Source organism: Ambystoma mexicanum, chromosome 8 (assembly GCF_040938575.1).
Source record: "Ambystoma mexicanum isolate Mex_15411 chromosome 8, UKY_AmexF1_1, whole genome shotgun sequence".
Classification (NCBI taxonomy): Eukaryota; Metazoa; Chordata; class Amphibia; order Caudata; family Ambystomatidae; genus Ambystoma; species Ambystoma mexicanum.
The window spans coordinates 1,064,980,111-1,065,003,145 of NC_090929.1; the positions used below are offsets into that span (position 1 = coordinate 1,064,980,111).

The 23,035-nt window shown below is 43.5% G+C and overlaps 2 long non-coding RNA genes across 2 annotated transcripts in view; one reads left to right on the forward strand and one right to left on the reverse strand.

The window, feature by feature from the left end:
- The window catches only part of LOC138473728 (uncharacterized), a 42,944-nt gene extending 26,888 nt beyond the window's left edge, over positions 1-16,056 (forward strand). The window contains exon 2 of the long non-coding RNA XR_011268882.1: positions 15,518-16,056. This is a non-coding gene — a long non-coding RNA (uncharacterized lncRNA). The remainder of the gene's footprint in view (positions 1-15,517) is intronic.
- LOC138473727 (uncharacterized) overlaps positions 1-22,588 on the reverse strand; it is a 93,867-nt gene extending 71,279 nt beyond the window's left edge. Inside the window, exons 1-2 of the long non-coding RNA XR_011268881.1 lie at positions 22,516-22,588; positions 9,989-10,188 (exon numbers count right to left, since the gene is read on the reverse strand). This is a non-coding gene — a long non-coding RNA (uncharacterized lncRNA). The remainder of the gene's footprint in view (positions 1-9,988; positions 10,189-22,515) is intronic.
- Positions 22,589-23,035: the final 447 nt, after the last annotated feature.

A 23,035-nucleotide genomic window follows, 5' to 3' on the forward strand; every position in this document is an offset into this window, starting at 1 on the left:
TCAATGGCACTCACAGATAGGTGCTGGACTTCATTCAGCAAGCTTTCAGATATAAACCAATAATCCAGAATGACACAAGTTTTGCCATTGGACCATGTCATCCCCCTGGAATGTCCCCCACAGTTCTGCCATTCAACATACACAGCGCCCAATCTTTTCAGAATTCCAACCAATGACAGCCCTGGAGATTAGAGATGTTATGGGGCATTTTGCTTCTTTACACGACATGGGGGTAGGTGGCTATAGCTCTTTTGTCCATACATCTGGCATTGAAATCACCACCCATCAAATCATGTCACTTCCATTAGCCTTGTGCCTTTGAATTAACAGGTTGGAGAGCTGGTCCAAGGTGGCCTCTGTGTAAGTAGCAGCCGGAGCATCATACATGTTTATAACGCATACACGTTTAGTGAGATTAATAGGCAATACAACATCAACAGCCAGAATAAATTCATTTTCAATCTGAACTTGTCTGGCAGACCAAGAGTTCTTAATTCCAGTTAGCAAACCTACATATAACCTTCACAAAAGTCATTTTTTTGCAGGGATCTGGATTGTGTAACCATCGGTATACAATGCTGACATCAGTCACGTTTCTTGCAGTATTAAAATATCATTCGAAGAAGCTCTTTTTGAGAGACACTTTTGCCCAGCAAACTGCGTTGGCCACTCGTTTTTGTGACATCAGCCTAAAAGATCAGGCCTTGACAGTTGGTCTAACAGGGAGGAAACTGTAGCCATTCCCAACCACGAACATTATCACTTCCTTCTGCAAGGGAAGGTGGTTGGAGGGATTTCCTAGAAATAGACAGTCTTGCCGATCCCTCCACACACGTAGAACAGAGTTTAGGAATAGATTTATAATTGCCATCCAGCGACAAACCCAGCAAAATTAAGGAGGTTTTCTGGGAGTGAATGATAGTGCAAGTATCAATCATGTGCAATGAATATGTGATACATCATATTCTCCTTGCGTAGACAGATGCTGGACAAATTCAAAGTCATCCGAAGTCAAAACCCTAAGTGGCAAAATGTGATGTATTAGCTTAAGCAGATCAGAAACGATGTATCCATTTAGACTTTTTAGATGACTTGCAGGCAATGATGAAACACTTGTGCTCCCGAGTTATCTCACTCCTTGTAGCTGAACCAAGTTCCAAAGATGGGCCAGGAAGAGTCCTGAATCTTCCAATAGCATCGCCAAGAGACTCAACTCAGGTAAGTCACGTATCCTTTTCAACATCAACATTCGAGGTGGCCGCCACAATATTTGCATTTTTATTTTTGTCTTGTGCCGCCAATCCACTGTCCTTTATAAGCCAACTAGTGAATGTTTCTTTTGACTTTAAGGCAAGCAACGTATTTCAATTTTCCCTTTGCCTTCTTCTTTTAGGGACCTTATTAATTTCTGAAATGCCAGTAGAATTTAAAGGATTGACTTGATGCACCAATATTATTTTTTTTTATCTTACCCTCCCGGGTCCCTTTGCACTTTGGCAGCCTCTGCTGTTTTTGAGTTAAATATATGGTAGAGCTGTTTTTTCGAATCACTGCCATCTTCGCTCTGGCATGAGGCTTCTATGCCTTCTTAGGAGCAGCCTGTTACTCTAAGATAGGCCTGGGTGCTGATAAAGTTGGCTGAGGCACCATAGACATAGCAGTCATTGTGTGGTGGGTAAGATCTTCCATCAACCTCTCAACTCGACACATCATCTCACCGTATCCATGCTGAGCTTCATGTATGCTCCCACAAAGTTTTAACAAAATCTTCATTGCAAATTGAAGAGTAGCTATGCTCGAGAGTAAATCATTGCACGTTGAGTGTGCACACTTGAGAGGGCGCCAACTTATGGTACAAGCTAGGGGCAGTTGATAAGCGCTGGTTAGAGTGGTTAGTGCGATTTACCATTTCACTAACTACTGCCTGCTCTTGTGGACCGCTCATACTTTGAGGGCAATTCACCCTAATGGCTGCTGAGCTCTGGAGTGAGTAAGAGAGTTTTAGAAGATAATTGTCGATAGGTAATGATTGTTCCTTACTCCCCAAGATAGCCCTCACCTCGGGCGTCGGGTCTGACTGCTCCTACTTGTGCCAATGGTGAGGCATGAACTTCAACAGACATTACAAAAAGAGGTGATTTTGCCTTGCTAGATGTTATTAGCCGGACTTTCCTGGAGCCTTTCTACCAAGGCAATTTGGGAACTATTTAACAGAGTTTGAGAGGCAACAGTCATCTTTAGAGTCTTAGAAACATTTCCACAAGGTTTATTCTTCCTTATGTTGTAATATTTGTTTTTGGCCACCTCTTTGCCTGGCATGATTTCCAAACCCCCTTAAGGGCGATCCTTTGAAATAGATTGCAAAAAAAAGATAGAAGGCACTAGGAGGAATCAACAGTGTAATGCTGCTTTCCCAAGCACGGCGCTCTGGTCACCCGCAATGCAAAAGGAGAAAATACGCTCAAAACAGCACCTTCTCCTAAGTACCAGATCCCGGAGCCTCGGCAGCCCAACTGCCAAACTGTGAGTTCCTTGCGGCTTCCACCTAGCGCGACGCTTACAGCTTTTATGGAGGTCAGCTGTAGCCAGGTGCAAACAGTAATGTCAATGTTCAGAAAGGTGCGGGGGAACAAAGGATGCAGAGAAGGTCCTGCCAAACTGTGCTTCGCCACTTACACTGAACCTGCGCGCTGAGTGCGATGCTTGCAGGTTTTGTGGAGATCAGTTGTAGCCTGGTGCAAACAATAACGCAAACAATAACGCAAACGTCCAGAAAGGTGCAGGGAACAAAGGATGCAGAGAGGGTCCTGCCAAACTGTGACTTCCTCGCTGCTTCCGCCAACCTGCGAATGCCTATTGAAAACCCATTTTCAGGCGTCGGATAAAACAAAATGGTCTCAGGGACCTAGAGCCTTGTAGAAGCTTAGCATGGTCGACACATGTCAGAAATATACTCGAAAAAGTTGAGGGACACAGTATACATGTACTGACAAGCAGTAGTCCCACCTATAATCTTTTAAAAAAATGAATCCCTTGGAGGCAGAGAAGCTACAGGTGCCCCGATACAAATCTAATAACAAAAAGACAGAACACTAAAATTACTAAATTAAATCAATCATTTCCAAAATCAATAATCATAGGGAAAAAAAACATTTCTTGAATCACAGTGCCTCTTCTTGAATGAAAGCAGAATAATGACTTTGTTCTTGACATTTAGATGCTTCTTTCATCTGCCAATAAATAGCACTTTTTAGTGCTAGAGAGACATGCTTAGAGTATGACTTTCTGTGTTTGTAATATTCTCCCCCAGGGTTCCATGAACAATTGTATACTTATGTTGTGTACAATAAATGCGTTCTTACTGCTGCTTCCTTGTCAGGGAAACAGATGGGAGGTATAACCCCTTTATAGCATTAGGAGTCACTAAGTCATCATGGTCTTAGAATAAATGTATTTGATGTCAGCAATTTTCTTTAGACACATTTTAAATCACATACGCACTTGGTTGCATTTAACATGTAAAGGTACTGCACTTTGTTTTTGTGAACTAATTATGGGGTGTTTTACAGTGTTTTAAACAATGCTTTAAATGAGCTGGTCTTACCCGACCCTCAGTAGCTGGACTCTTTATTACCGAGCATTTGAGTACCTGCACTTCTCAAAGCTTGCAAAAGGTACCAGTACTCAACCAGGTGGGCAGGTGAAAATGAACGCTTTTCATTTCACTTCATCGCAATGAAGGACTGAGCTCCTGCAGCTTTTGCTGGGAAACAAGCGCCCTCTCCCTCCTCTCTCCACCTGCCGCAGTGCCCGTAATCCCCCCCCTTCAGCGCCCACCCTGCAGAACAAAGACATGCAGCTTCTGCGCCCTCTGCACACTAGGCGCAGCCTGGCGTTGCTAGGGGGGGGCTAAGGGGGCTATAGCCCCTGATCTTTTGGTTGTAGCCCCGGATAGAATCTCAGGAGCTACAGCCAAAAGACTAGCTAGCCCCCAGTCCCAACAGTTCCGACATCAGCTTAGCCCCGGGTCTTTTCCAGACCTAGCAACTCCCCTGGGCCGCGCAGGACACCATCTCGAGAAGGGAGCTTCACCTGTTATGCATCATAGGGAGCAGGAATTGATTTGGAAAGCCTGGGCAGTTACTTTTGTAACATGTTTCTTTGTTATTAGCAGCACCTTTTCTAATACGGAAATGGGGTTTTGCCATTATAAAGCGCTTCTGTGAATTAGACCGTCAATGTTTTGGACTGAAAACTCTCACATGGCTCCATTGACCTATTGACCTATCAAATTCCGTATTATGAGGCATATAAAGGAGCAACAATAAAACTCCCCTTTTTAAGCTTAGTTTACAGCTATGATATCTGCTACTTTGACATGCAAAAAAGAAAGCCTCGATTTATGGATATTCTATTTTTCTTAATGCAATGTATAACAACAAACTGGATGTTTGGTGAAAGAATCCCTGCTACACTGCTTAACCAAAATGTGTGACCCATGGCAAATAATGTAATCTCGCTGTGCATTGACTGCAAAAATTGGGGATCCTTAAAGCCATCTTTTATACAAATCAATACTGGTGTCAAATCGCAGCAAAATCAGTCTGCGACGGATGAGCGTCTTTGAGAGATGGCTGCATTAGGCAAACATTATCAAATATAAAGGTGATGACTTAACAATAAGCTTTTATGCTGAGATTGTGTTGGAAAAGCAGTTTCAGCAAAGCAAACTCCCAAGGCCCGACTGCACAGAGAGTGAAACATGGTGTGAGAACATAACTGAAGGGGGGGGGTTGTGAGGAGTGAGACATATAGAATGGACATCCAGAGAGAATGAGACACAAAGAGGGAGACGAGCATAGAAAGGCATAGAAAGTGAGACAAATGGAGAATTATTCAAAGGGAGTTGGAGAAGGACACACAGTTTGAGATTAATTAAAATTGGTCAGTGATCCTCGGCCAGGAATCACCAACAGAGTGGTTTTGAGATGTTCCCAAGATGAGACCCCCATCCACTTAATGTCTTGATTGGTGAGTACCTGCACTTCTTTTTTCCACCATTTAAAGCACTTGTTTTATATAACTCTCAGTGCAGTTTTCTACTGTGATACACAACCTGATTATAATTATAAACTGTATACCTTACCTGTTTGGACAAAGCATGTTTTCCTTCGGAGACGATGAGAGCAGTTGCCGTAGGCCCTGTAGCTGGACGCCACTGCCAGCGGTTGCCTTCCCTTGTCTATTCCTTCAGGGGAGAGAGTTCTGTGGGTGTCTCAGGCCCTCCTCTATCTTCACTGTGCCTGCCAATACACAGAGCACCTATCCAGTAGAATCAAAGAAATCCACGCTGCGTGGGTGTTATCTGGTGGTGTGCTGCACCGCATTGTTATAATTATAATTATTGTTCATTTATAACACGCTTAATACCAGTGGTGGTTTCTAAGCGCAGGATCTGGATTCAAAGTTGTGTGGCGCTGCGTTGTTTTTCTTCCAAGCCAAACACGTTGCCACTGAGCTATCCTTCCTCCCCTAAAGAGCAGCAGTGTGGTACAAGGTGCAGTCACCAGTGTGAGAGCGTGACAAGCTCTAGTCATTACACAGTGCTGTAGTGTTCCAGCGTGAACTGCGAGCACACCATCAAACACGCATCCAACACATGGTGACGCCAGGATGAGTCATCAAGAGTCATAAATGGCCAGGGCCTCTGTGCACGTGCAGAGAGCTCCGGGCACAACCCCAGAAAGCTGATGCTCATTACTAGCTGCACAGCCGCTCGTGTGAAAACAGGGACCATTAAATGCAGTTTGAGTGCTCTGATGATAATTCAAGATTGGTGGTTCCGAGGGCGGCCTGGTATAGGTTCAAAGGACTTTGCCAGTGCCTTCTACACCTAAGAGATCTCCATGACTAGATCTAGGACACAACATGTGTCGTCCCACTGACAGTACCCATTGAGCCACAAGGGCCGAATAAGTGATCACCAGCCACCATACCCATTCACAAACTTGATACACAGGGAGCACCCTCTGCTTTGGGTCCAAATGAGCCACGTGGGTGGAGAGACTGCAAGTATTCTCCGAAACCACAAGATTTCGAAGCATATGCGAGAAGATAATCTGCAACCTCCACAAAATATTCCAAAGACTGCCCAGCAACGACGCATTCCTATGAAGAAGCCAAACGAATCTCAGCGAATTATTTCAGCCCTCAAGCAAATGCTCATTTAAGTAGTGTTGTCGGCTAAGGAAAGCCTGGAAGACTTTGCTTGAGTCGATTGATGCTTTTCATGCCCGGCTTGCCAGCTGGCATTGACTAGCACCCTCCTGGATGAGATAGGTTAGGTTAGGGCCCAACTAATCGGTGATGCCATTCCAAAAAGCTCCGCCGACAGAATGTAAAAGAGCCAGGTTTGACCCGCAGCGCTTTCTGGAATTTCAACATGACAATATGACCACAGAATGGAATGTGTATGTCACACAGACTGACATCACAACTCTTTTAAGCCGTGAAATGGCAGATGAACTGGTTCAGGTCAAGTTTCCTTTCTGAATGTACACGGAAGTTTCTGAAGACCTTCTACAAGAATTCAAGGCTATCTGCAATGGCATTGGGTTCCTGAGCACCACTGAGGTTCGCCTACCCATGGACTAGACAATTCAACTCGTATTCCTCAAGCACAGGCACATTCCTTTGAACCTGCGCCCCAACCTGGAGGAGGAACTACGTTAGCTGGAAGATGCAGGATTAATCGAAAAAAGCACAAGCTCTCACGCCATGGGGGCGCTGTTTATAGTTGCTGAAAGATTGAGAACCCAGAGCAAGTCCACATAGGTTTGAAAATGTGGCTTTTCTACAAGGCAGTGGAGAAAGACACCCAATTGCCACAATCAGTGACCTCATAGGCTTGCAGTTGTTCTCAAAACTGGATCTACAAGATCTGCACGAGGAGTCAACATATATAACGCGTTCTCTTCACACATTGGGCTGCACAGATACAAGTGCAAAGAATTTGTGAGCATTGCCTCACCTTAAACAGGGAGAAATGTGAGTTCCTCAAAGACCGCCTGGAAGTTTTCCCCTTTGTGTTCTAAAAGTCGGGGGTGTCTTCAGACACCCAGAAGGGAAAGGATATATTGTCTGCTACTGCACCTCAAAATCAGTCTGAAATGCACAGTTTCCTTAGAATGATGAATTACTGTGGAAAGTTCATCCCACACCTCACATCGCTGTTCGAATCACTAAGACGCCTGGTCAGGACTGCGGAACCTTGGGAGTGGGGCAAACCACAGCAAGATGGCTTTGAGTGCACAACAAATTCCTTGGTGGCTCCCACCACAGTGTCATACTTTGACTCTCAAAATCCACCACCAGAGAGGCTCAAAGACTTTTTGTGGTGGTAATTATTAAAGGATGGTAGCCACATCTGTTTATTGTAGAGGAGATGGGATGTGAGAGCGCAACACCTTCTAATCTTTACACAGTCGCTATGTGCCATAGCAAAACCGTGAGTGCATCTTCACACAAGCATACCAACACATGGTGATGCCAGGAAGTGGCACTACAAGAGACAAAAGGCTGGGGCCTCTGAGCATGTGCAGGGAGCCCCCTGCACAAAACCAGTCGACTGATGCTCCCAATTAGCCGTGGAGGCGCTTTGTGAAAGCAGTGACCATGATATGCAGTATGAGTGCTCTGATGATCATCCAAGAGTAATGATATTGGTGGCTGTCTGTTATAAGTTCCAGGGAACTTGCCAGTGCCTTGTACACCTTAGTGACCTTCATTATTAGAGGTACAACACAACAACACACTGTGTTCTGCCCTGTGTCTTTACATCCATCCAGTGGCAGGGCGACATGTTAGTGGAAAATAGATCCAGCTGTGGCGTGCCCTTTACCTGTGCTCCAATACAGCTGCCTGGAAGAGAACTTCACACTGCACGTTAGAGAAAAAAAAGCCCTGAACTGCTTTGCACCTCAGGCGGCAGGCAAATATAATAATATAAAAGAAAGATAACATGTGCTCTGTCCCTCCATTTAAGAGTGGAGGAAGTGTGTCCTTGTGTGACTCATTTAAGCTGTGCTAAGGCACTGTGTGAGGAATTCGACCGTTTGCATGGTGGGTGTGCTCTCACCTCGCCTTTTTTAAATTTTATATAAAATTGAATGATGGTAGATCAGCTTCTGGGAAATGTGTGGGGCTAATCTGCACACATTGTCATGGCCAGCCTAATTAACTATCAAAGGCTCCATTGTTCTGCCCTGTCTTTTTGTTGAGCCCTACAAAATGGTGACAGGGATTAACATAATTAGCATACTAATAGAGTATACTTAAAACAGGCCCACGTGGGGACTGGCTGCAGAGGTTACAAAGGAGACAGTAAACCCCAACAACCTTTGATATGCATTTGTGTCAACCTGAAGCCAGATCCCGCCTCTCAGTATCAAGGACAGTGAACTGTCCAGTCTGGTACAGCTGTTTACAGTAGTCATCCGTGCAGGGGGACCCCATTCAGCAGGTAGAGCAGCCAGAAAGTCTGGTCCCACTGCTGCTTCAAGGGAGATCTATCACTTTAACCAGGAACCACAGAGAGCTTAATGAACCAGAGAGACCCTTTGATCCACAACAGACAGGAATATGGGTGGGACTTTGTATTATATGTTTTCACCCCTTTACCTTTTCTGTTGCAAAGCACTCTGGTAATGACCTCATGCATACAGGAGAATGTTGGTGTGGACCCAGGATTGGTTCATTAAGGTAGACTTAGCCTACACCAATCACTGTGGCCAATTTGGCTTTTAAACAGGGCTGATCCCCTCTTTTGGGCAGATCATCTCAAGACCTAAATTATGCTTCATTCATTACTGTACCTGTTGTTATTCTGTAAAGCGCTTTGGTTTAAAGCCCTAAATAAACTCAATAAACATAAAAATAAACATAAACCTCGCAAGGTTTGGCAAGAATAACTCAGCATTGGACCCTAGCTGAAGGTACAGTCTACCTTACAACTTCCACCAGTGAAGGAAGGGCAGGATTTCCAAGCGGGAAGCAAGATCCCTCCCCAAAATATCTCCCAGGTAACAGAGGGAGATACTGAATCCAGAAAACCCCCCAGCAGCTCCATAACCCGTACCCAGCAAGCATACAGTGCACCCTGTTAGGCTCTGCAGCAAGCTTCTTAGGTGGGAAGTGCCAGCGAGTCTCTGAAACAAACCAAGGACAAGGCGACTGCCTGCCACACTCTCCTCAGCTCTGAGCTGTCTGCCTTAAAGGACGATGAAAGCCCAGCGACAAAGCTTGGAGGAGTGCATCAACAAGCATCTGCCAACTTCTGCCTTAAAAGACATTTTCGAGCCAGTCGAGCCCCTTGAGCTGTAAATGACTGGACCGCTGACTGCCGTTATGTCGCAGTTGTTAATACCACCCAAGAAGTGTCGACCAGTGCTTCAGAACCGCCAACCAGCACTGGGACAACGATTCCTGACCCTGAGCTGCCATGTAGGCCAACCTGCAGCCATCCATCCAGCCTCACTCGCTTGCCAAACTGCCTACCGCCTGATACGCGCAGCTGTCTGCCATCTTGCAGAAGCTGCAAAGCACCTTGAAACTGACTCGACACTGTCGAGCACCAAGAACATCTACAAGCACAAGGTATTTTTTTTTCTGTCCCACTGGTCCTTCTCCGACGGCCCCTAGTGACAATTTACAACCCTTTGCTCCTTTTGTGTTGAAACCAAGTATCCATGAACTATTGTGATTAATAACTATACTGACTACAATCCTGTCAGTATCCGAAGTGCATCCCTTTTACTTCTTTAAAACTGTCTGTACTCTGCATTCTTTTATAGGGTGGGTTATATTTTGTAGTGTGCTAGTACTGTCTGTTGTTGTATTAATAATAAAGTAGGTATTAGTATTCAACCTTGACTGGAGAGTCCCTTTTATCATTCGATAAGAATTGTACTTTTGCTGTGTTGAAACTTACCAACGATCCACGACCTTGCGGAGATAAGCCTTCCGTTCCATCCATGTTACCAACATTGGACAAGGAGGTTGATAATTGACTTGTGTTTCCAATCTGTTCAGATCCCTTCTGGTGTACTAGTGGTGTGGGGCTGATTGATGGTTTAGAAGCTGATATTCAACCCTGGTCCACTGGTGCCCCGCAAGTTGATTCGTCACACGCTGTAATGAAGAAAATAAACACTCTAGGTTGCTCTAGAAGCCGGGTTTGTGTTTAGATAATTTGAAGAGCAACTGCACAATTGCCTAAGAAATACTGCAAAGCCCAGGGTTTGTCATTGCATTCTCAGTACAGTGGAAATAACTATAATCAAAAAAGGACCCAAGTCACCCACAGAGCAGCACTATCGGGGTAATCAATGTGAGGAGAAAACAAAGAAGTAAAAGACAAATAAAGCATCGGGCAAACCAGAGGTCCAGTACAGACAGCCTTAAAAGTGAAACAGTGGAAAGATGTTGTGTCCCCACCTCCCAGCACTTAGTGATCAGGCAACACCAGGGTTAGAAACAACATGTCCCCCAACAGTCAGAAGGCAGGCATAGGTAAAATTACTGTATAATTTGCCTGTGCGCTGTGCTTTTTGAGAGACTGTATCACTTTCCTTTTGCCAGTTGTAGGGAGCTCAGCACATATCCTGCTGCATAGGATGCTCTCACAGATCACACAGATGGGTGTCTGGCTTCACAAACATTATGCCTGACAATCCCATATTGGGATCAAATCGAGGGTACGTGCTGGTGGACGGCGTCCCTCCACTTTTTTCAGAGGGCGGAAGCCATCCCCCAGGGTATTTTAAAGACATGTGTAAAACTAGACACTGTCTTTTTCACAATAATGATATTAAGCGTGACCTAGGAATTCAAACTGTTGTTGCGCCAGGTTAGGCACTTCACCACTACACCATATAACCTGGGGAAAAACAACGAACAACTAAAGGTGAAATGTCACATTTCCGAACTGCAGTTTCCAGGGAAAACACTGGCATTGATTCTTGGGTTTTTAAACGTCCAACTTTTTAACCCTATTAGAAGAAATGATCCTTGGGGTGCATCAAAGAGTGCTTCAGGAGTGCAGTTATGCAGGCCGGGCTCTGAGAATTTTCCAGCGTGTCTCCATTTCGAGATCGAGCTTGAATTAGAAGAGACTTTGGACAACACACAAATCAAATTATTTGGTACCGCTGCTTGGCCACACCCCTGTGGTGCCAAAAACCTTTAAATACAGTGAGAGCACGCATCAGGCATGCGCATCAAGTAGTAGTGCTTCAGGAGTGCAGTTACGTAGTCCTGACTCTGAGGATTTTCAAGCTTGTCTCCATTTTGAGATCAAAGTATATTCTAAAATAAACAACAGACATCAGCATGCGTGCATGAAGGAGTGCTTCAGTAGTGCAGTTATGCAGTTGGGCAGTGGGGGGATTGTGGCGGAGAGTTTGTAACATTTTCCAGTCACCTTATTCTGTTCTCCTTATAACACCTAGCTCACTGTCTAATCATGTCCTACGCTTACACTTTGAAAACAGCAATTCTGGGCAAATTGCCTGAGGATAACCATAAATCAATTACAACTCCCCCTCGCACCCAGCTGTCAGATCTGGCAGGGCATTGCTGAAGTCTCTTTCTATGTGGGGGAGGTGGTCTTAATTAATGACTGCTGATATTAGGGGGTTCTTGCTAAGCTCCAAGACTGAGCCAGCTTGTAAGGGGAACCTCTTTTCTCTAGCGCTGTTACTCCCTTGACCCCGTCTGAAGTCAATCAAATTCTCTTGATAGACTTCTCCGAGATCTCGAATCCTGCGCTGGTGGTGGGTAGCCCAGTGCTTGAGCTACTTCCTATTCCGGTAATTATGTAGCTGTGCGCAACCTCAAAGTCTCTTATTGCCTATGCTGAAGGCTTAAATCAGGTGACTTCTGTTATGATACACTGGGAGAAGGGCTCCTCAGTCATGCTTGGTAAGTCACCAGAAAGGGCTCGCTTTGTTAACGATTTATGCACTACGCCGATGGAACCGATTTTGTTGTCATCCAAAGATGAGGGCCCTTCTAGCCTAATGCATTGAACTCACTGACGATTGGCCCAGGACAAATTCTGGCTTTTGAAACACAGCTGCTTGAAATGCCTCATCCAGTTTCTATGCACTTGTTGCACTCTCAAATTCTGTACCCAGACTCTCCGAGTTCATCAACCTCTTCATCTGTTTCCTTTGTTAACCCTACTCCTCACAGATTTTTAGCAACAACCCAGGGGCATCATCCTCTGGTGGAGGTGGCTTTGAGAACTATGAATACGGCTCTGATGACTCTGGCAAAATGATATGAAACTTTTGATTCTCCTGGTCTGATTACTAGTCGTATTGATTCTTGTTTGACTAATGCTAGTACCAACTGTTGGAACCCTGTGACCTTGATGACATGGATGCCAATAAATCTGATTCAGGACATATCTGTGGTTGATGATGGACCACACGATGTGGGTCTGGGCCTTGTGCCAGTTTTGGGGGGCTCTTGGGTGTTAACATGTAGAATAAAGTTTAGGTGGTTGACCTGATTACATCTGATAAACCTGTGGAGTGGGAAGCTACCCCTGTTCTTTTGGAAGGTGAATCTCTTTTTCACATTTTTGCCCAAAAAAAAGGGGACTGCTAAACCACTTCAACCTGGGAAGAAATCTTAAAATGAATGATCCTTGTCCTGCTCCTCCTTGTTTGGCTAGCGTAAGCTTATAAGAACGCTACCCACCCCTCAAAAGGAGCTTGTGACATCAAGGTGCAGGCCCAGCAAAGCAAAATCCCACGTAGGAACAAATTTAAGGTGACAATAGTCTCGGGGCTGCTTTCTGCGGGTCCTTCTTCATGGGATCCTGAGCCTTTGGATGAATTACTCCAGGCAATTGATCTTGTTAATACCACAATGAATTTGGTACAGCCTCTACCCCTCTTCGGCCTCATAAAATCAACTCCCAGGGAGTGGGGAAGAATATCTCAAACTCTCATGAAGAGATGTCTGATGAATCATCTTTTAGAGACATATCACCCAATAGGGATGAGTTCTTAACTTTAGAGCAAAGAAGAAACCGGCTCATATGTATTGATAAATCTACGGGGAGGATCCCGTCTGATCACTCTAGATCAAGGTATCATTGTGCTAATCATGAAAGGTAAGGCTCGAGGAGTGGGAAGAGACCAAACCTGGCCGGTGAGTATCCTCATTTGAAGGATGGGGATTGGAGTGGTCATTCTCCATCTCCCCCCCTCAATCCCTCAGCAAGCAGCCTACAGTGACTCCAAAATTGGGGCTCCCCCTTTTCACTCGCTGATTTTAGAGTGCAGGGGGTGTTATTGAACAGGCCTAGCATTTTGAATCTTTTGTTTGATTCTCCTGGTCTGGTGGAGGCTCGGTACTCAGACATTGAGCAGATTGAGTACTTATCTGATACTGACCTGGGCAGAGTCCGATTACTTATCCTATCCCGTCTGGTGGTGTCAGAATTTTTGGCAGCTTCTTCTCACCTATATCATTCCAGCTTTGTTCTGAGGGAGGAACGTTTCTCTTTCCCCTATAATTTTGTGCAAGGTGGAGCTCCTCATAACCACCTCCGGGACAAAGGTACACATCAGGTTTTGAAAATCTCCTGCTCTCAGACTCATCTCAAGAACACTCGTCAGAGTGAATTTGTGGACTTCCCAAGGGCCAAGACCAATTGGAAATCATTCAACCAAAGGGGCAGGGAACCAGGATTTATTAGGTAGCCTTTGAATTAACTGGCCGACAAGCAGCAGACTATATCCCTCGGGCTAGTGGTTTGAAACACACAGGGCTTTAATCATTTGTTGATAAAGGCTGGAAACCATCTTCTCATACAAGATATTTGAGAAAGGTTTCTTCTTACCCGCAAGGTTGGGTTCTTTTCCCCTTCCTTGGCTTTTATATGCTGACAACCTTGTGATTTTAGATCAGACTCTTAGAGGCCTTTAAAATTCCATATCTGCATTCGAGAGGCTTGCCGCTGAGAATCATTTAGCTAGCATAGAGAAGTCCAAGATTCTTGTTTCTAAAGCAAAAAGGGTACCAAAGAGTGGCTCTTTTAAGTGCTTTTTAAATAAAATACCTCTTGAGCTGGTGAATGAATATCGATATCTGGGTGTAAACATGAACAATACTATGGATAACAAGCCCCATATTCTGGTTCTCAGAAACAAGGCAATCTTGGCTGCTTTGCAAGCCTCCATCATACAGAGAAAATATGGAATGTTTTCCTATACCCCAGTGCTTACCTTTTATAAGCAGAAGGTAGTACCTATGTTAGTATATGGAGCAGAGTCCAAAATGCCTCAATCAGGACCCTCCTGGAATAGACTAGAAGGTCTCTTCTGGAAGAAATGGTTAATTCTACTACCTAGTATTCCTATTGAAGTTATACGTTTTGAACTGGGCCTATTGGATTTGAACATCATCTCTATGTGGCGATTTATGAATTTCTAGAGGAAATGTAATTCGTCTGATGGATCCCACAATTTGGTTTTAGCTGCTATGTACTCTTTATTTAGTTCTGATCAGGATAGACCTCTGCCCACCTGGAAACAACGATGCTTCTTGACAATGAAAGAAGCTGACATTTTGTTAGATCTACTTATGACAGAGCCAAGACTAAATTGTGGCAATATGATTGGAGGCTCACATGGGAACAAGCTATTGAATACGATTGTTTTAAAAAGAGGACTTTTGAGCTAAAATCTTTTAATCAGCCAGCCACATATTTGATCAAATTTCCTTCAGTCAAACACAGGGCTTTGTTCCTAAGATTTTGATTGAATCTATGGCCAACTAGAGAGGTACTCGGTATAAGACTGAAAATTCCACAGAGTAAAAGGACCTGCTGCTTCTGCAAAATTCCGAATTAAATAGAAAATTTGAAGCACCTGCTTGTTTCTTGTGAAGAGCTCGTAGTGCAGAGACATCTTTTTTAACAGCATTTATTTAAAGATTTTTTAAAATCTAACCCCAGGCCCATTATTGGAAATGTTTTTCTCGGGGGGCCGTATGTCGGTCTCCTTGGCAACGTTGGAGTTTTTATTAACTTTGAATATCTTCAATGAACATCCCTAGAGTGATGAATAGTTGCCTGTGCTTTGATCTTCTTATGTTTTTTTTTTGCTTTGCACTGTTATTGAATGTTCTAATTTTACATTGTTTACTATCGGAATGTACTTGATTGATTTTGATGATCTGTGTATTGAAAAGTTGATTTAAAGTTGGTTTACATCAACTGTGAACAATAATAAAAACAATCTAATAAAACAAAAGAGTATCCGCAATTGGTTTTTTGTTTATCTTGATTTTATGAAAGAAAAATGCTTATTTGTCCCGTGCAATTTGTATGGTTAAGCAAAGACAATTGAATGAAATTTGCATATTTGACCTATATATTCTATTTTCTGGTGACATCACATCCCATTGTGTATGTTAATGAGTCCTTCCACCTTTTTTTAAGGACTTGAGAAAATCTAACCTTAGATGCAATTGAGCAATGCCGGCCCTGCAGGCCCATGTGAACAGCAATCAGCCGACCATTCAGTGCCTAGCAACCAAAGAAGAAGATTACCCACTACGATAGGCTGTCAAGCTGAGCCTGGCCAGCATCAACACGTCTGCAATATGTGACAGCACTTTGTGGTTGGACGCACAAGCCTGCTTATGTGTTCGTTTCCTGTTTTTCATATTTGGAGTTCAAATGTATATGTACAACTCTGACACTGAAAGCCATGCAACACGATGCAGCAATGCAGCACTCCACATCACAGGACACAGAAAACCTGACCACATCGCACATTCCTCAAAGATCTGCACTGCCTACCGCTTTAAGCATACTTAGTTCTAGCTAATCAAATTATTGTGAGTTCTCATTCATTCTACTGATAAGCCTCAAGAACCCGTGAAAAACATGCAGACATCCAGAAATATCTTAAGCTGTGCACATCTACTCCACAAGCTTTGTAAATGTGTGTACTGAAGTAAATGTTATATTCAACAGATGGCTAAGCTGAGTTTTCTCTCAAAATTGTCTCTCCACTTTTAATTGAACTAGTTTTCTCTTCTTAGCACCTCTTTATCAGGACTGTTCTACTTGTGGGCAGCTCATGATTCAAGTGATACAATAGCGTGTGCTTGATTAGCCTTGGTGGGGAGGTTGCCCATGTTTTCCTCGCGGCTATTTTTCGACCAGGCTGTTTCGCTGTGTTTTTTTAATGGGCGTTTCCCCCCAAGCGCCTGTAACCCACCCCACCACCTCACCCTGCCACCAACCATTCTGATACCCTACCCCAACATACAACACGTGTTAAGTGCCAGGCTATTATTGAAGTCTATGTAAAAAGGACGAGTATACTAAGTGGTGGGGATTTTAGTCAGATTTGGCCCAATTAAGACCACTGAATTCAAACAACCATTATGCCCACATCAAATCCGTAATTAACAGAGAGGATAACCACTGGTACGTTAGACCCAGAAACAAGCCCAACTAGGTAAACCAAAACACAGTCTCTCTTTCAATGGCAGTAAAAGCTTTATTGCCTTGCTCCTTGCATCGGTGAACACGCCCCCTTTGTTTTTCTGTTCAAATAAATCCTTAATCCCAGAATTATTCAAACCAGCTACTTAAGGTCTGAATATTCATCCATTCTAAAATAGGTGCAGCATGTCTGTGGACCTCAGCAAGAAAGCCCACAACTCCTCAATGGATCTGAAATTGCATGCCTATGGATCAGAAAGATCAGAGCTACAGCTCTTCTGTAGATCAGAATACACAGGCCTGCAGCATCTTCATTGATTGCACACTGCATCTCCATTGACCGACTGCCCAGGAGATCACAATAAGTCTTAGATGGTCTACAAGCCCAGAGCATATCCGTGGATTTGGGAGTGCAAACCTCCAAAGCCGTCATTGAGCTCAAAGAGCACTACCATAGAATGTGTGTGTATTTGACAATTCAGGCCATATTGTAGATTTGGAAAGCAGCAAATTTCCCGTTTACATTTGTGAAAGACTACATCTAAATCCTGCTGGTGTTAAATGTATAGTTGGTGAGCAGTCTATCACCGAAAGGCCTCTAAAGCCTGGACCCATTGATGGTACATATATTTATTTTCACAAAAGCCATACATTTTGGAGAAAATGTGGTTGGATCTTTTTTCCCCAGCTAAAAGACAAGCAGTGGCATTCCAAATTATCTTCAGCCATTTTCAACATACTGATACACTGACATTCCAGGATGAAGTGAAATGTTGTGGTTCAACATCTAAAGAAAATTACATTGTCAACCAAAACGTAATTAATAGGGACGGAAAAAGGTAAGATATTATGTTCGATTTTCAGTTGGGAAAAGCAGACACTTGCTGCTGCGTTGGAATCTGGGACAAATTAAAGGAGCGGGTTCTTTGCCCAAGCATAAGTGGAAACACGTGAAGCTTATTACATTGAGCATAGATGGCTGAAACCATCAGCCACCATTTCAGTTGTCCTGTCAGCGTTCAGTTTTAACCTTTGCAAATTCACGCACTCGTGAATTGCCACCAGACACTCTTTGAAGTTATAAACTTATTCCAGCCCTGTTTCATGCGGAGCAGATTGTTATTGGCATACATTGTAAATCTGGAGCAGGACTGGGCTCAGGAGCTTGTGTTAGAGGATAATGTACGGACTGAATATCATTGGAGATTACAAGAAGCACCTAAATCTATGGCATGACAGGGCGTTACAAATGCCATATCATATCATAAAGGAGAAGGAAGGGCACACAGTCTAGTTCCAGTTTTCTTGAAAGTGCCCTAACCGGGTTAGTATTGTGTCTTTGATAACCACCCCCACGAGGCATTATAGTAATCGTGCATGATCAATGGTGTCAAAGGGTGCAGACATATCTAATAAGTTCAGGGAAAAACCACAACCATCATTGATTGCCCGCTCAAGACCATGAAGTCCATCAAGGGCTCGCCTGAGCATTGATTCAATTCCCTCAGCAGACTGGACCCTATCGCTTGTTGAAGAAACCCTGTGGATCACATTAAATCTATAAACTCCATTGTGACTGCTTGGTTCAACAATGTATCCATCACTGCAAAATGCAAGATGGGCTCAATGCTATGGGGTGCCACATATTGCAGCATAGGTTGTTTTGTTAACAGGGGAGGAGTACTCTAAAAAAAAAACGCTGGAAATTTAGGTTAGAAGTAATAGCAGTGAAAGTGCTGAACCCCAACTATTTTTATTTTTTGGCAGGACAGACACACACTGAGAAAACACTCTTAATATTCCCCAAGAGATGGAGAACCTGGAGCACTCAAAAGTGGCAGGAAAGGGCAATCCTGCTGTGCCATTCATGTAGTTGAATTGATTAGGAGTGTGTATTTCCACTATGCCTGGCCGAATCTCTCCATATCCCCCCATTAATACCGCCAGGTCTAATTGCTGGATTCAGGTGAATTTGTGTGTGTCTGTGGAAGAACTGTGATGTTAGAATTTTTGTTGCCAGTTTAGACATCGGGAAGCCTGGACACGGAATAGGGCACTGTGCATGGATTCGGCATAGAGTGTCAAAGTAATGTGAGATTTGGGCATTCTAACCAGATGTGTGCTCCTGTGTTCTGATGAATTCCCCTCCTTGTTAGAGAGGAAGGTGAAAACAATGCACGTTTATGGCCACATAATCAGTATTTTACCCTCATGTATACATATTCATAGTAAAGAGGACATTCCCACCCTCTAATCTGTCCATTGTCTTTCACACCCCAAAGATGACTGCATTAAACAATGCATGCACAGCCTTGTGTGAAAAGTAAGCCAGGCTGACAGTTTTCCAACAGGCAGCAGCACTTTCCATCAGTTCTCGAGAAACCTACAAAGTCATATGGGAGAAGGTGCACTGTCAGCCTTAATGCAAATTGAATGCAAATTTAGCATATAGCAGCTGCACATGAGGATGGTTACGATGATATTTCTGACTGCGCTCAAATTTCTTCCTGAGGCTGGACTGTGCATAGACATTGTTTCCCTACCTTTATTTTGTTGATGGGTGCTGCTGATGGCATGGGCAGGCACATTACATTCCTGAGGAACTGTCACTCCTTCCAGTACTGCATTCATTGTGCGGGGCAGTGCAGGCATGCAACTGATTGTTTGATTGCTCCCCTGGGTGTACTTTTATTTATTTAAGATTTGTAGAGCAAGGCCACTGACCCGGAGGCTTAAGGGCGCTAACCAAACAACAATATATATGAAACGGCTGCACACAATACAAAGAATTCGAGGTTCGTAAATCCAGCCAGCAGAATTAGTTAAAAAGAAAGGTTTTCAGGCCCTTTCTGAATACTCTGATGGAGGTTTCTTCTCTTAATTTAATGGCCAATCCATTCCAGGCAATAGGAGCCATTGAATAAAAGGCTCCAGTTGTTGCCTGAGTCAGCCTACACACAGGGATATTTAGCAGCGGGCCATTGTTAGACCTTAGGCTGTATTTACTAAATGTAGGTATCAACTCATCCTTGAGGTATCCTGACCAAAATACTTCATACAATTAAATTATATAACTATTGATCGGAATAGAATTCTTTCTTTAGTCAGAAGCCAGTGTAGGTCCCTTCTCGCAGTGTAGGTCCCTTCTCGCATTCGAGATATGATCCGATCTCTTGCGATCCACCACAACTCGAACTGCTTTATTTTGCATAACTTCCAGTCTATTTATGTCACAATTAGATAGACTGATCAGAAGACTACAAAAATAGTCTATTCTTGAACTTATTAAAGAGCGTGCTCGGGATTCCTGACTAGATTTTGACAAAAAGCAGCCACCAGACCACTGACCTGTGCCTTAATATTAAGGTTGCAGTCTTGATAGAACCCTAGTGTCTTAACCTTTTTCTTAATCTCTATACTACAGCCTTCAATTTGAAGTTGCGTGTACTGTCCATCTAAGTTGTGAGTTTTTGCCTCATTTTCGACAATCATCAGCTTAGTTTTACTTGTGTTCAGTGCTAGACCCTTAGCACACATCCAATTTTGAATAAGATGGTAGATCCTGTTTAATTCATCTGCTGAAAAAAACACTGGTGAGGGGATAACACATTGCGTGTCATCAGCGTAATTCATAAATTCAATACTATTGGTATCCAAAAAATCCAGAAATGTTATGTAAGAAGGTTGTAAAAAATAGGCGAAAGACACGCTCCCTGTGGGACTCCTTGGGTCAACTCTATGGCATCAGCATCAGCTATGTTGCTGCTTACGCTCCACTGATGTCCTTCCAGGAATGATTTAACCTAACATGCTGCCAAGGTTGCAAAACCCGCTACCTCCTCCAACCTGGTGACCAGAGCTCTATGGTCCACCACGTTGAAGGCGGCAGACAGGTCAAGTACCATTAACATGCTGGTGTTACCCTGGTCCATGTGTCAAAGAAGTCTGGACTTTAAGTCCAACAAGGCTGTCTCTGTCCCATGTTTATCTCTAAAACCACATTGTCTCTGGTTCAAGATATCTACAGATCCGAGATGTGCAAGCACATGTATGTACACCACCCTATCTAGTATCTTTAGCAGGAACAGAGAATTTGAAATGGGTTGGTAGTTTAAGGGATCACTGGGTAGAAGGCCAGGCTTTTTCAGCAGCGGGGTAACCCAGGATTGCTTAATACAAGCTGGCACCAAGCAGTCTCTAAATGAGGTATTTACAAACCTACATATTGTTTTGATCAGAGAGGCAGAGCATGCCTTGATCACTAGTGCCTGGCATACATCCCCCTTACAGTTTGAAGGTTTTAGCTTCTCTATAATCCCTGCAAGGTCAGCCTCACAAATGGGTTTAAACGAGAAGAGCTCATCTGCTTTCCAACTCTTAGGTATAGGGGTGATAATATTAAAATCAGTTTGTGTTAAGGTTTTTTTTTTTTTGACAGCATAATCCCATCTTTGATTTTGCAGAGTTTGGCATGCATGGCGACTTGGATTTAACATCTCGGATAATTGTGTCCTTGTTATTATTCTTCGTCGTTTCCAGTTCTTTAAACACTTTAAAAAGCTCCTTGGGCTGAGACTGAACTTTAGCAATTTGGTCATCAAGAAAGGCTCTTTTGGCTAAAAGGACAGCATTTTTGATTTTTTTTTACAAGTATATTATAAGTTTCTTTATCATAATCCAGAAGTGAGTTTTTCCAAGTATAAAGGGCTTTAATTTTGTTACTTTTCATTAACTGTAATTCATGGGAGTGCCAGGGGTTAGCCACTCTTCGGACTATTTTCTTATTCCGCCATGGTGCTATAGTATAGATGAGTGTAATTTCATCAACGGAAGACTTATCGTTAATCCTTTCCTTCAGGATACGAACCCATGGGTCAACGGCAGCCGGAGTCCGTTTTTTAAGATTTCTACAGCGAATGGTAGAGAGAACAGGTTTCTTATTTATAACGTTTCTTTCAGAGATAATCTCAAAATAAATTTTAAAAAACTGGTCCGACCAAAGGCAATGACTAACAGCCAAGCTGGAAGGAGTGATATTAAGGCCCCCACAACCAGTCAAGAGCATTCCCTCTCATATGTGTGGGTAAATTAGTTAGGGCCCTATCCAGTCATTTGGATTGCACATCACTAGTATCTCCTAACCAGTAGCTAAAATCACCCAAAAGCAAGACTTTAGAAGAGGGTTTTAAAAATGTTAAAAGACGACCAGATAGCTGATTACTAAATCCTTTATTAAAAGCGTAGGTTGATAGAGTAGAACAACATTCACAGTATTTTCAGCGTTAATTCTTATTTTAGCATGCAAAATTCCACAATTGTCTAAGTTTATATCCATACGCCAGACATCGAGTGTGTCTTTAAATATTAGTGCTACTCCTCCTCCTTTCACTTCACTCCTATCCCGGCAGAGAATATTAAACCCAGGGGGCACAGCTAGGGCAAGCATAGGAGCCGCTGCTACAGGTTCCAAGTTTCAGTAACAGCACAGATGTCAATATTGTGTGAGGTGAAATAAGAAGATACCTCTGATGCATGTTTCACCAAGGACCAGGTGTCAAGAAGTAAGCATTTAGCTTGTACGTGGGGTTAACGTTGCTCACAATGAGGGTTTTAACTTGGTGTAAGAGGTAGTAGTCTTCTTTTGTTCCTCGTGTTTTGTTCTGACAAACTAAACGGGGTTCAATCAGCTAGTGGAACCGGCAGGCAGGAAGCTTCGGACATTGCTACGCTATTAAGCGCAGGAACCATAGCCGACGCGTCCCTCTTATCAGGAATAATATCAGTGCTCAGGTCCTGTATATGTTTATCATTATTGGAAGTAAAAAAAACTTTCTCCAGATTCGATGGAGTACACAGGGTTGGGTGCACAGTTTGGCAGCTGTAGCCATTACTATTTCGAAGAAATGAGCGGTCCTCCTTTCGGTGTCCACTCTTTCTTTTGCAATTAAAGCTAAAATTGCAAAAACACTCATGTTACTTACCTAAAATTAGGAAAGCAGCCAGCAAAATAAGCAGCCCCTTACCACCGGACCAGCACAGATCGGCTCAACGCTTTCACGCCGGCGCGTTTGCACCGATCTTGGATGGAAAAAGGCCCCTGGACTACAGGAATGCTGGGGGTTGTGGTTTTTACACCCAAGAGCGTGTGCAGAAGCGGGAAGCTTCTGATTTAACTCGCACTGAGCACTAAGACTTCAAGGAGATTTACTGAAGGTACAGCCGACTTCAAAAACAAATTAAGAGCAATTTAAGAGCCAAAATACAATTAAAATGTAATTATATTTAAAAACACAGTAAAAACGATCTATTCATAGCTCTCAACCATTTGTCTTGCAAAGGCGGGTGAAATCACCCAATTTTGTTTTTGGCAGGTGAGAGGCCCATTGGAATGAATGGGCGTGCAGGAGGCTTGGCGGGTGAGTCAGCCCTTTACAAGGCGGGTGACACCCGCCAAAAGCGTGCGAGTTGAGAGCTATGTCTATTAGCAACAAGGATAAAAGA